Here is a 9,234-nt window from a genome sequence, read left to right on the forward strand (position 1 = left end):
CATCTTGATACAAAAAAGTTTCTGAATGATCCGTCCCTTGTTCAGACTGCTTTGGGTACTTGCCCAACTTGTTTTTATACTTGTTTATTAGTTTGATTTTCTCATCTTGTAGTTGTAACCTCTTACTGTGGCTGATTTTGTATTTGCAGAGATGTCAAAAAATAATGATTCCATGAAGGCCTTTAAGAGGGAAAAGAAGGCGACTGCTGCTCAAAACATCTCGGCCAAGGCGGCCGGGGAGGGGTCTTCCCAAGTGCAAGTGAAGCCGGCCGTTCCAAGTTCTCCTGGACCAAGGAAGGTGATCCCCACTCCTCGAGTTCATCTGGCTGACCCTCCACCAACTTCTACCTCTGCTTCTGGTGCTCCTCCCAGCAAGAAACAGAAAACAGCTAAGCCTTTCAACCTTGATGCTCCTGACTTTAATGCAATTGAATTTGTAGATCAACAAATCGGCCCCTGCGGTGCCCTTCCTATGGGCGACGTATCCATTCTTCGCCATCTGGACTTCATGACCCGAAATAGTGTAAAAATGGCGTATATGGGTGCTGTGTTGTACCGAACTGCTCAGAACCTTCCTCTCCATGCTACCAAAGAATTTATGGAGGAGGCAAAGTAGGAGTTCGACTAGATGAAGGGCCTTAAGGAGGAGCTGGAGGTAAAGGTTGCCAGGTTGGAGATGGACCTGGAGAATGAAAAGGCGAGTTCTCTTGCTTTGGCAGTTTCTGTGCGGCTGGCCGAGGACACGGCACTGATGCATAAGGACAGTTACGTTACATCTTATCGGGAGGTGATGCATCTGGGGGGGAGCTGGACAGTGCCCGAGAAGATTACGCTGAGCTTCAGGGTCATCTCGTTGGCAGTGTGACTGCTGCTTACGAGAACCTAAAGGAACAAGTTCGGGTTATTGCTCCTGAGGCCGATCTTTCCCTCTTCAGCCTGGACAACGTTGTTAGGGATGGAAAGATTGTCCCTAATGACGAGGATGATGATGATGTTGAACCTCCCCCTGTGTCCTCTGCCAAAGTGTCGACTTCTTCAGCTCCTTCAGCTGTGTCTGATCCGGATTGCCAGATTCTAAACCGGGAGGATGGAACTGTGGATGCTGTGCCTATTCAGACTCGCCCTCCTTCTCCTTGTCCTGATGCTGCCAAGAAGGCTCCTAATGTTTGCTGATTTCTCTCTGGATATTTATGTAGCTGGCCCGGCTTGTGGGCTCTTAAACTTTTATTGTTTTGTTAATTGCTGACACTTTCTAGTTACTTGCCTAGCAACTTTTACTTTGAAAAACAAAAGTAGCTTGCTAGCTTCTTGAGGTGAATTTTGGTTGCCTCTGAAGCTTTATAACTTTGTAGATTATATCATGCTTTTTGCGCTTGACTTGGTATCTCTTCTGTTTTCCGAGAGTGTTGGAACCTTGCGGCTCGGCCTCTTTGGATTGCTTTGTACTTATTGTTTGTAGCTTAGATCCTTTGAGGTTGTGGCTGTGTGGGTCCAACTTGGTTTTCGGTTTTCTCGCTCTTGCTTATATTTTTAGCATTTCATAACCGATTTCTTTACGTTGGTCCTCTTCCCAGTTATTTTTGTAATCCTCTTTCTTGGACCTTTGTCAGGTCTCTTTCAGAGATTACTTTTATAACTTTTTTTGCAGGAGGTCGACTTCTTTACGTCGTCCTCTTCTAAGTTATTTTTGTAATCCTCTTTCTTGGACCTTTGTCAGGTCTCTTTCAGGGATTACTTTTATAACTTGTTTTGTAGGAGGTCGACTTCTTTACATCGTCCTCTTCTAAGTTATTTTTGTAATCCTCTTTCTTGGACCTTTGTCAGGTCTCTTTCAGGGATTACTTTTATAACTTGTTTTGTAGGAGGTCGACTTCTTTACGTCGTCCTCTTCTAAGTTATTTTTGTAATCCTCTTTCTTGGACCTTTGTCAGGTCTCTTTCAGGGATTACTTTTATAACTTGTTTTGTAGGAGGTCGACTTCTTTACGTCGTCCTCTTCTAAGTTATTTTTGTAATCCTCTTTCTTGGACCTTTGTTAGGTCTCTTTCAGGGGTAGGAGGTCGACTTCTTTACGTCGTCTTCTTCTAAGTTATTTTTGTAATCCTCTTTCTTGGACCTTTGTCAGGTCTCTTTCAGATATTACTTTTATAACTTTTTCATTTTGGGCTGACTTTGTCATGTCGGGCCCTTCTAAATTAAAGTAATCCTCTTTAATAGGGTTGGCGAGACCTCTTTCCAGGGTTTACTTATAACTTAGGTTGACGTGGTCCGACTTCTTAACGTCGGCCAGTCTTTAAGTTATTATTTAGCAATCCATAAGACCTCGTCAGGTTCTTTTTCGGATCACTTTCGATAACTTCTTACATTATTCTGTGTTCATCTTTGCCGATTTGTAGAAAGTGGTTGCTATTTTTAGATCATCCTTTAGGTGAATCGCGCTTTCACCTTTGTCGGACGATTGTCTTTATCGTGATCGTGCGGTGAAATTATTTTTCACTTTCTGCCGATCTGTCGCTTTATAATCGGACGATGAATGCTTCAGATTAATGCGACTTGAAAACTTGTAGGGTATCTAACATATATTTTATTCAGAGAAAAGTGCAAATATATACATGTGGGAATTTTTCATTCCTTTGAATCTCAACTAGGTGCCTCATTAAAAAACCTTTTCAGGAAAAAGAGTGCATCCTATGATGAGATTCTTTCTGGCTATAGTACCTTCTTAGGTTGCAGGAGTGCCATGATCTGGGGAGCTCTCATCCGTCGAGTTCGGACAGTCTGTAGGAGCCCTTCCCAAGTACCTCTATGACTCGGTAGGGTCCTTTCTAGTTTGCTGCCAGCTTTCCTTCTCCTGACCGAGTTGTTCCAATATCATTTCGGATTAGGATGAGGTCGTTCTCCGTGAAACCCTTTGGCACTACCTTTTGATTATATCTGGAAGCCATTTGACGCTTGAGTGCTTCTTCCCTGATCCGAGCTCTTTCCTGGATTTCAGGGAGTAGATCGAGCTCTTCTTTTTGAAGTTGGGAGTTGGCTTCCTCATTGTAATAAACCACTCTGGGTGATCCTTCCTCGATCTCTACTGGGATCATTGCTTCCGTTCCGTATGCCAACCGAAAGAGGGATTCCTTTGTGGTGGAATGTGGCGTTGTTCGATACGCCCATAGGACTTGTGGAAGCTCTTCTGCCCAAGCTCCCTTTGCGTCCTGTAATCTCCGTTTTAACCCAGCCAATATGACTTTGTTGGCAGCTTCGGCCTGTCCATTGGCTTGTGGGTGTTCGACAGAGGTGAACTGGTGTTTTATGTTCAAGTAGGCTACTAATTTTCTGAAGCCTGCATCTGTGAATTGAGTGCCATTGTCTGTGGTGATGGAGTGTGGAACCCTGAATCTTGTGACAATGTTTCTATATAGGAATTTCCGGCTTCTTTGAGCCGTGGCGTTGGCTAGGGGCTCTGCCTCGATCCACTTTGTGAAATAGTCTACCCCTACTATGAGGAATTTAACTTGTCCTGATCCCTGGGGGAAGGGTCCAAGAAGATCAAGTCTCCATTTTGCAAACGGCCAAGGTGATGTTACGCTGATGAGCTCTTCTGGTGGGGCGATGTGAAAGTTGGCATGTTTCTGACATGGTGGACATGTCTTTACAAATTCTGTAGCTTCTTTCTATAGAGTTGGCCAATAAAATCCCGCCCGGAGTACTTTTTTGGCGAGAGCTCGTGCTCCGAGATGATTGCCGCAGATGCCGGCGTGCACTTCTTCTAGTACTTCCCTTGTGTTGGAGGTCGGCACACACTTTAGTAATGGTATTGAGATTCCTCTTTTGTACAGGATGTTATTTATAATAGTGTAGTACTGTGCCTCTCTTTTTAACCTCTTTGCCTCCTTTTCTTCTGTGGGAAGTGCTTCTGTTTTGAGGTAGTTAATTATGGGCGTCATCCATCCTTGATCCCGACCTGTTATGGCTAGGATGGTTTCTTCTTCCGCAATCGACGGGTTCTGTAGCATTTCCTGGATTAGACTTCTATTGTTGCCCCCTGGTTTGGTGCTGGCTAGTTTTGAGAGTGCGTCAGCTCGGGCATTTTGCTCGCGGGGTATGTGGCAGACCTCATATTCCCTTAGTTGTCCGAGATGTTCCTTGGTTTTATCCAAATACTTCTTCATGGTGGGATCTTTGGCTTGGTAGCTCCCTGTTATTTGTGAGGTGACTACTTGTGAATCACTGAAGATATTGAGTTTTTGAGCTCCAACCTCCTTAGCCAGCTTCAAACCAGCTAGTAACGCTTCATATTTCGCCTGGTTGTTTGAGGCCGGGAACCCAAATTTGAGGGAGAGCTCAACTTGGGTTCCTTGGTTGCTTTCTATTATCACACATTCGCTGCTTCCAATTTTATTTGAAGAACCGTCCACGTAGAAATTCCATTCTGTGGGAATTTCCAAGGTATCTGTGAATTCCACAATGAAGTCGGCCAGGTACTGTGACTTGATGGCCGTCCGAGCTTCATATCGGAGGTCGAATTCGGATAGCTCGACTGCCCACTGTAAAATTCTGCGTGCTAGATCAGTTTTCTACAATATCCCTTTTATGGGCTGGTTGGTTCGAACCTTAATGGTGTGAGCCTGGAAGTACGAGCGAAGTCGTCGAGATGTTAGAATAAGAGTATAAGCAAACTTTTCAATTTTCTGGTAGTTCAACTCAGATCCCTGTAGCGCTTTACTAATGAAGTAAACGGGTTGTTGTCCACTTTCGTCTTCTCTGACTAGTGCTGAGGCTATTGTCCGGCTTCCTACCGCAAGATATAATATGAGTGGTTCTCCTTCTCGTGGCCGAGATAGGATAGGTGGCCGTCTTAAGAATTCCTTGAAGTCTTGGAAGGTTTGCTCACATTTTGCTGTCCATTTGAACTTCTTTCCCTTCCTTAAAGTAGCATAGAAGGGGAGAGATCTTATCGCTGATCCTGCTAAGAATCTGGATAAGGCTGCCAATCTCCTATTGAGTTGCTGTACTTCTTTGACACAGGTTGGGCTCTTCATGTTGAGTATAGCTTGACATTTATCCGGATTTGCTTCAATTCCTCTTTGTGTAAGCATAAACCCAAGAATTTGCCTACTTCTATTGCAAAGGTGCATTTTGCAGGATTGAGTCGCATGTCATGCTTCCTTATAGTGTCGAACACTTGGGCCAGGTCGAAGAACAATGTTTCTTCACTTTGTGTCTTTATCAACATGTCATCTACGTAGATTTCCATAACTTTTCCAATATGATCTGAAAAGACTTTGTTCATCAGCCTTTGGTAAGTAGCTCCCGCATTCTTGAGACCAAAAGGCATCACTATGTAGCAGTAGTTTGCTTTTGGTGTTAAAAACGAGGTCTTTTCCTGATCTGGCGGATACATGGAAATTTGATTATATCTGGAATATGCGTCCATGAACAAGAGGTATTTATATCCGGATGCGGCGTCCACTAGGGCGTCGATACTTGGGAGTGGATAAGGATCTTTTGGGCAGGCTTTGTTGAGATCTGTATAATCAGTGCACATTCGCCACTTCCCGTTTGACTTTTTTACTAAGACGACGTTGGCTAACCATAGCGAATACTTTACTTCTCTTATGAACCCTGCCTCCAGTAGTGCCTGTACCTGTTCTTCCACAGCTTGGGATTGTTCTGGCCCGAGTTTTCTGTGTCTCTGCTATACCGGCCGAGATCCTGGGTAGACTTCCAACTTGTGACACATTAGCTTGGGGTCTATGCCTGGCATGTCTGCGGCTTTCCATGTGAAGAGATCGACATTATTTCGCAGGAATTGTACCAGTAATTTTTTTTGTCTCTTTTCTCAGGATCGTGCCAATATTAGTTGTTTTGTCCAAGGTATCTCCGATCTGAACTTTCTCTACTTCACCTTCAGGTTGTGGCCAGAGTTCTTCTCGTCTCTGAACTCCTCCAAGCTCAACTGTATGGAACTCTTCTCCTTTGCCTCTGAGGGTTAGACTTTCGTTATAACAGCGGTGCGCCATCTTTTGATCTGCTTTTATTGTAGCTATCCCTTCTGTAGTTGGGAATTTCATGCATAGATGCGGAGTTGAAACTATTGCGCTAAGTTGATTTAGCGTTGTCCGACCTATTAGGGCATTGTAGGCGGAACTTACGTCGACCACGATGTAGTCTATTTTGAGTGTCTTAGATTGGTTCCCTTTTCCGAAGGTTGTATGTAGTGACACGTATCCCAGTGGTTGTACCGGGGTATCTCCCAGTCCGAACAAACTGTTCGAGTACGCTCTAAGCTCCTTGTCTTCTAGGCCAAACTTGTCGAAGGCAGTTTTGAATAAGATGTCGGCAGAGCTTCCTTGGTCTATTAATGTGCGGTGGAGATTGGCGTTTGCCAGTATGATGGTGATGACCATGGGGTCATCGTGTCCCGAGATGATACCGGATGCGTCTTCCTTAATGAATCTGATCGCAGGGATGTCAGGTGCTTCCTCCTTTCCTTCGACATGATATACTTCTATGAGATATCTTTTGTGAGATGATTTGGAAATTCCTCCCCTTGCAAATCCGCCGTGTATCATATGGACATGTCTTTCTGGTGTACGAGGTGATCGCTCAGTTCGTCCGATATCTTCGTCCCTTCGTCTTTTTCTTTGGTCATCATCTCGGGTGGCCAGAAATCGATCTAATTTTCCTTTTCTCACCAATTTTTCTATGATGTTCTTTAAGTCGAAGCACTCGTTGGTGGAGTGCCCTCGGACTCGGTGGTATTCGCAATATTCATTCCGGTTTTCTCCTCCTCTTTTGCCTTTGAGGGGCCGGGTTGGGGGTATTTTCTCCGTGTGACAGACTTCTTTGTAGACGTCGACCAGGGATACCCTGAGAGAGGTGTAATTATGGTATTTTTTTATTTTCTCCCCTTGTCGATCTTCCTTCTTTTTGGATTCTTTATCTTTATCTCGGTAGGAGGTTCCGGATTTTGAGGATTCTCCCAACCGAGCGTTTTCTTCCATGTTGATATATTTCTCCGCTCGTTCCTGTACTTCGTCTAGATATGTAGAGTATTTATTTGATATAAATTGGCTAAAAGGCCCTTCCCGTAGGCCATTGATGAGACCCAGGATGGCGGCCTCTGTTGGCAAGCTTTGTGTGTCCATGCATGTTTTGTTGAATCTTTTCATGTAGTTGCGAAGACTTTCCCGATCTCCTTGCTTGATCCCTAGTAGACTGGGGGCGTGCTTAGCCTTGTCTTTTTGGATGGAAAATCTAGCTAGGAACTTTTTGGCCAGGTCGTCGAAGTTGGAGATGGACTTTGGAGGTAGGTTGTCGAACCATCTGATTGCTGTCTTCGTGAGAGTTGTTGGAAAAGCTTTGCAGCGAACGGCGTCTGAGGCGTCAGTGAGGTACATTTTGTTTCTGAAGTTGCTGAGGTGGTGATTGGGATCTGTAGTGCCATCATACAGAGTCATATCCGGGAGTTTGAAGTCTTTGGGAATTTTAGTTTTCATGATTACCCTAGTAAAGGGATCTTGCTCTTTGCATGAATTCTCCTCAGGGGCGATCCGAGTGGCTTTTGCTTTGAGATCGGCTTCGAGTTGTAAGAGTTTATCTTCCAATCTCGACGCCGCCGTACCTCTCTTCGTAGATCCTTCCCGACTTCTCGTTGTTGCTAGGTTTCTTTTTCAAGTTGTTTCAAACGATCTTGAAGTGCTTCTATTACCCCCGGATTTGATGAGTTTTTATCCCCGTTTGATTCCGGAGTATCTTCCAAACTTGAATCGTGGTCGTTGTCATGGTCGTCCGCCATGGCGATGGGATGACTTCCAGGTCCTCGGCAACGGGGCCAATGTTTCGAGGGTTACCTAAAACTGGAGGTCGATCTCGGATGAGATCTTCTCCACTGGTCGGTACCGATGTGTCTGGCTGGTAGGAGAGGACTGGAGCTGTTGTGTCCAACCTGTTGGACTGGCTGCACTGCTGATCCTTCGCCACCAGAGGGTGGGGGTACCTGCAAGGGACTCCGATGCTTAAGTAAGCAAGGGTATTAAGCAGGTTTTTTAGTAAAATCAGAGTATGAGTTATACCTGGGTGCTCCAGTGTATTTATAGTGGTGTGGAGTGACCTTTTTAGATAAGATAAGTTAGTTATCTTATCTTATCTTTATCTTTTGGGTGAGGTCAGCTTATCTTCAACGAAACTGTCCTTATCTCTGTAGGCCTGAGCGGCCTTTGGATTCGGGTCGTATTCCTTGAATTGGGCCCCTTTTTGGGCTTTCCTGTCGATTTGGCCAAGTTCTTCGTAAAGAGGTCGGGCCGCTTGACCTAAAGAGGTCGGTCGCTTTGCTACTGAACATCCTGGCTCGGACAGCTCGACCCAGGGTATGAACAAGAAGGAACAAAGCATCTCCACACGCTTATCTAAAATTCCTACCAATGAATTACATAAGTATCTCTATCTTTATTATTCATCTTTTAATTATCAATCCTCCATAACCATTTGAATCCGCCTGACTGAGATTTACAAGATGACCATAGCTTGCTTCAAGCCGACAATCTCCGTGGGATTGGCCCTTACTCACATAAGGTTTATTACTTGGACGACCCAGTGCACTTGCTGGTTAGTTGTGCGGAGTTGTGATAAAGAGTTGAGATTACAATTGTGCGTACCAAGTTGTTAGCGCCATTGATGATCACAATTTTGTGCACCAAGTTTTTGGCGCCGTTGCCGGGGGATTGTTCGAGTTTGGACAACTGACGGTTCATCTTGTTGCTTAGATTAGGTAACTTTATTTTATTTTCTTCAGAATTTTTAAGAATGAATTCTAGAGTTTCAGGTGATGTTTTTATCATCACAAAAGCTGATTGATTCTCATCAATTTAGCTATTGAATGTAATGTCCTGCTGAATACCAAGTTGTTGATGATCACAATTTTGTGCACCAAGTTTTTGGCGCCGTTGCCGGGGGATTGTTCGAGTTTGGACAACTGACGGTTCATCTTGTTGCTTAGATTAGGTAACTTTATTTTATTTTCTTCAGAATTTTTAAAATTTTTAAGACAAAAATCCAAAATTTTTAAATCTTAAAATTAAAATTATTTTATGTTTCTTGTTTGAGTCTAGTGTCTAATTTTAAGTTTGGTGTCAATTGTCAATTGCAAAATTTTGAAAATTACATGCATTATGTTCTTCATTAATCTTCAAGTTGTTCTTGATGATTTCATTGCTCTGATCTTTAAATTCTCTTGTTTTGT

This window comes from Arachis ipaensis, chromosome B07 (genome assembly GCF_000816755.2).
Source record: "Arachis ipaensis cultivar K30076 chromosome B07, Araip1.1, whole genome shotgun sequence".
NCBI lineage: Eukaryota > Viridiplantae > Streptophyta > Magnoliopsida > Fabales > Fabaceae > Arachis > Arachis ipaensis.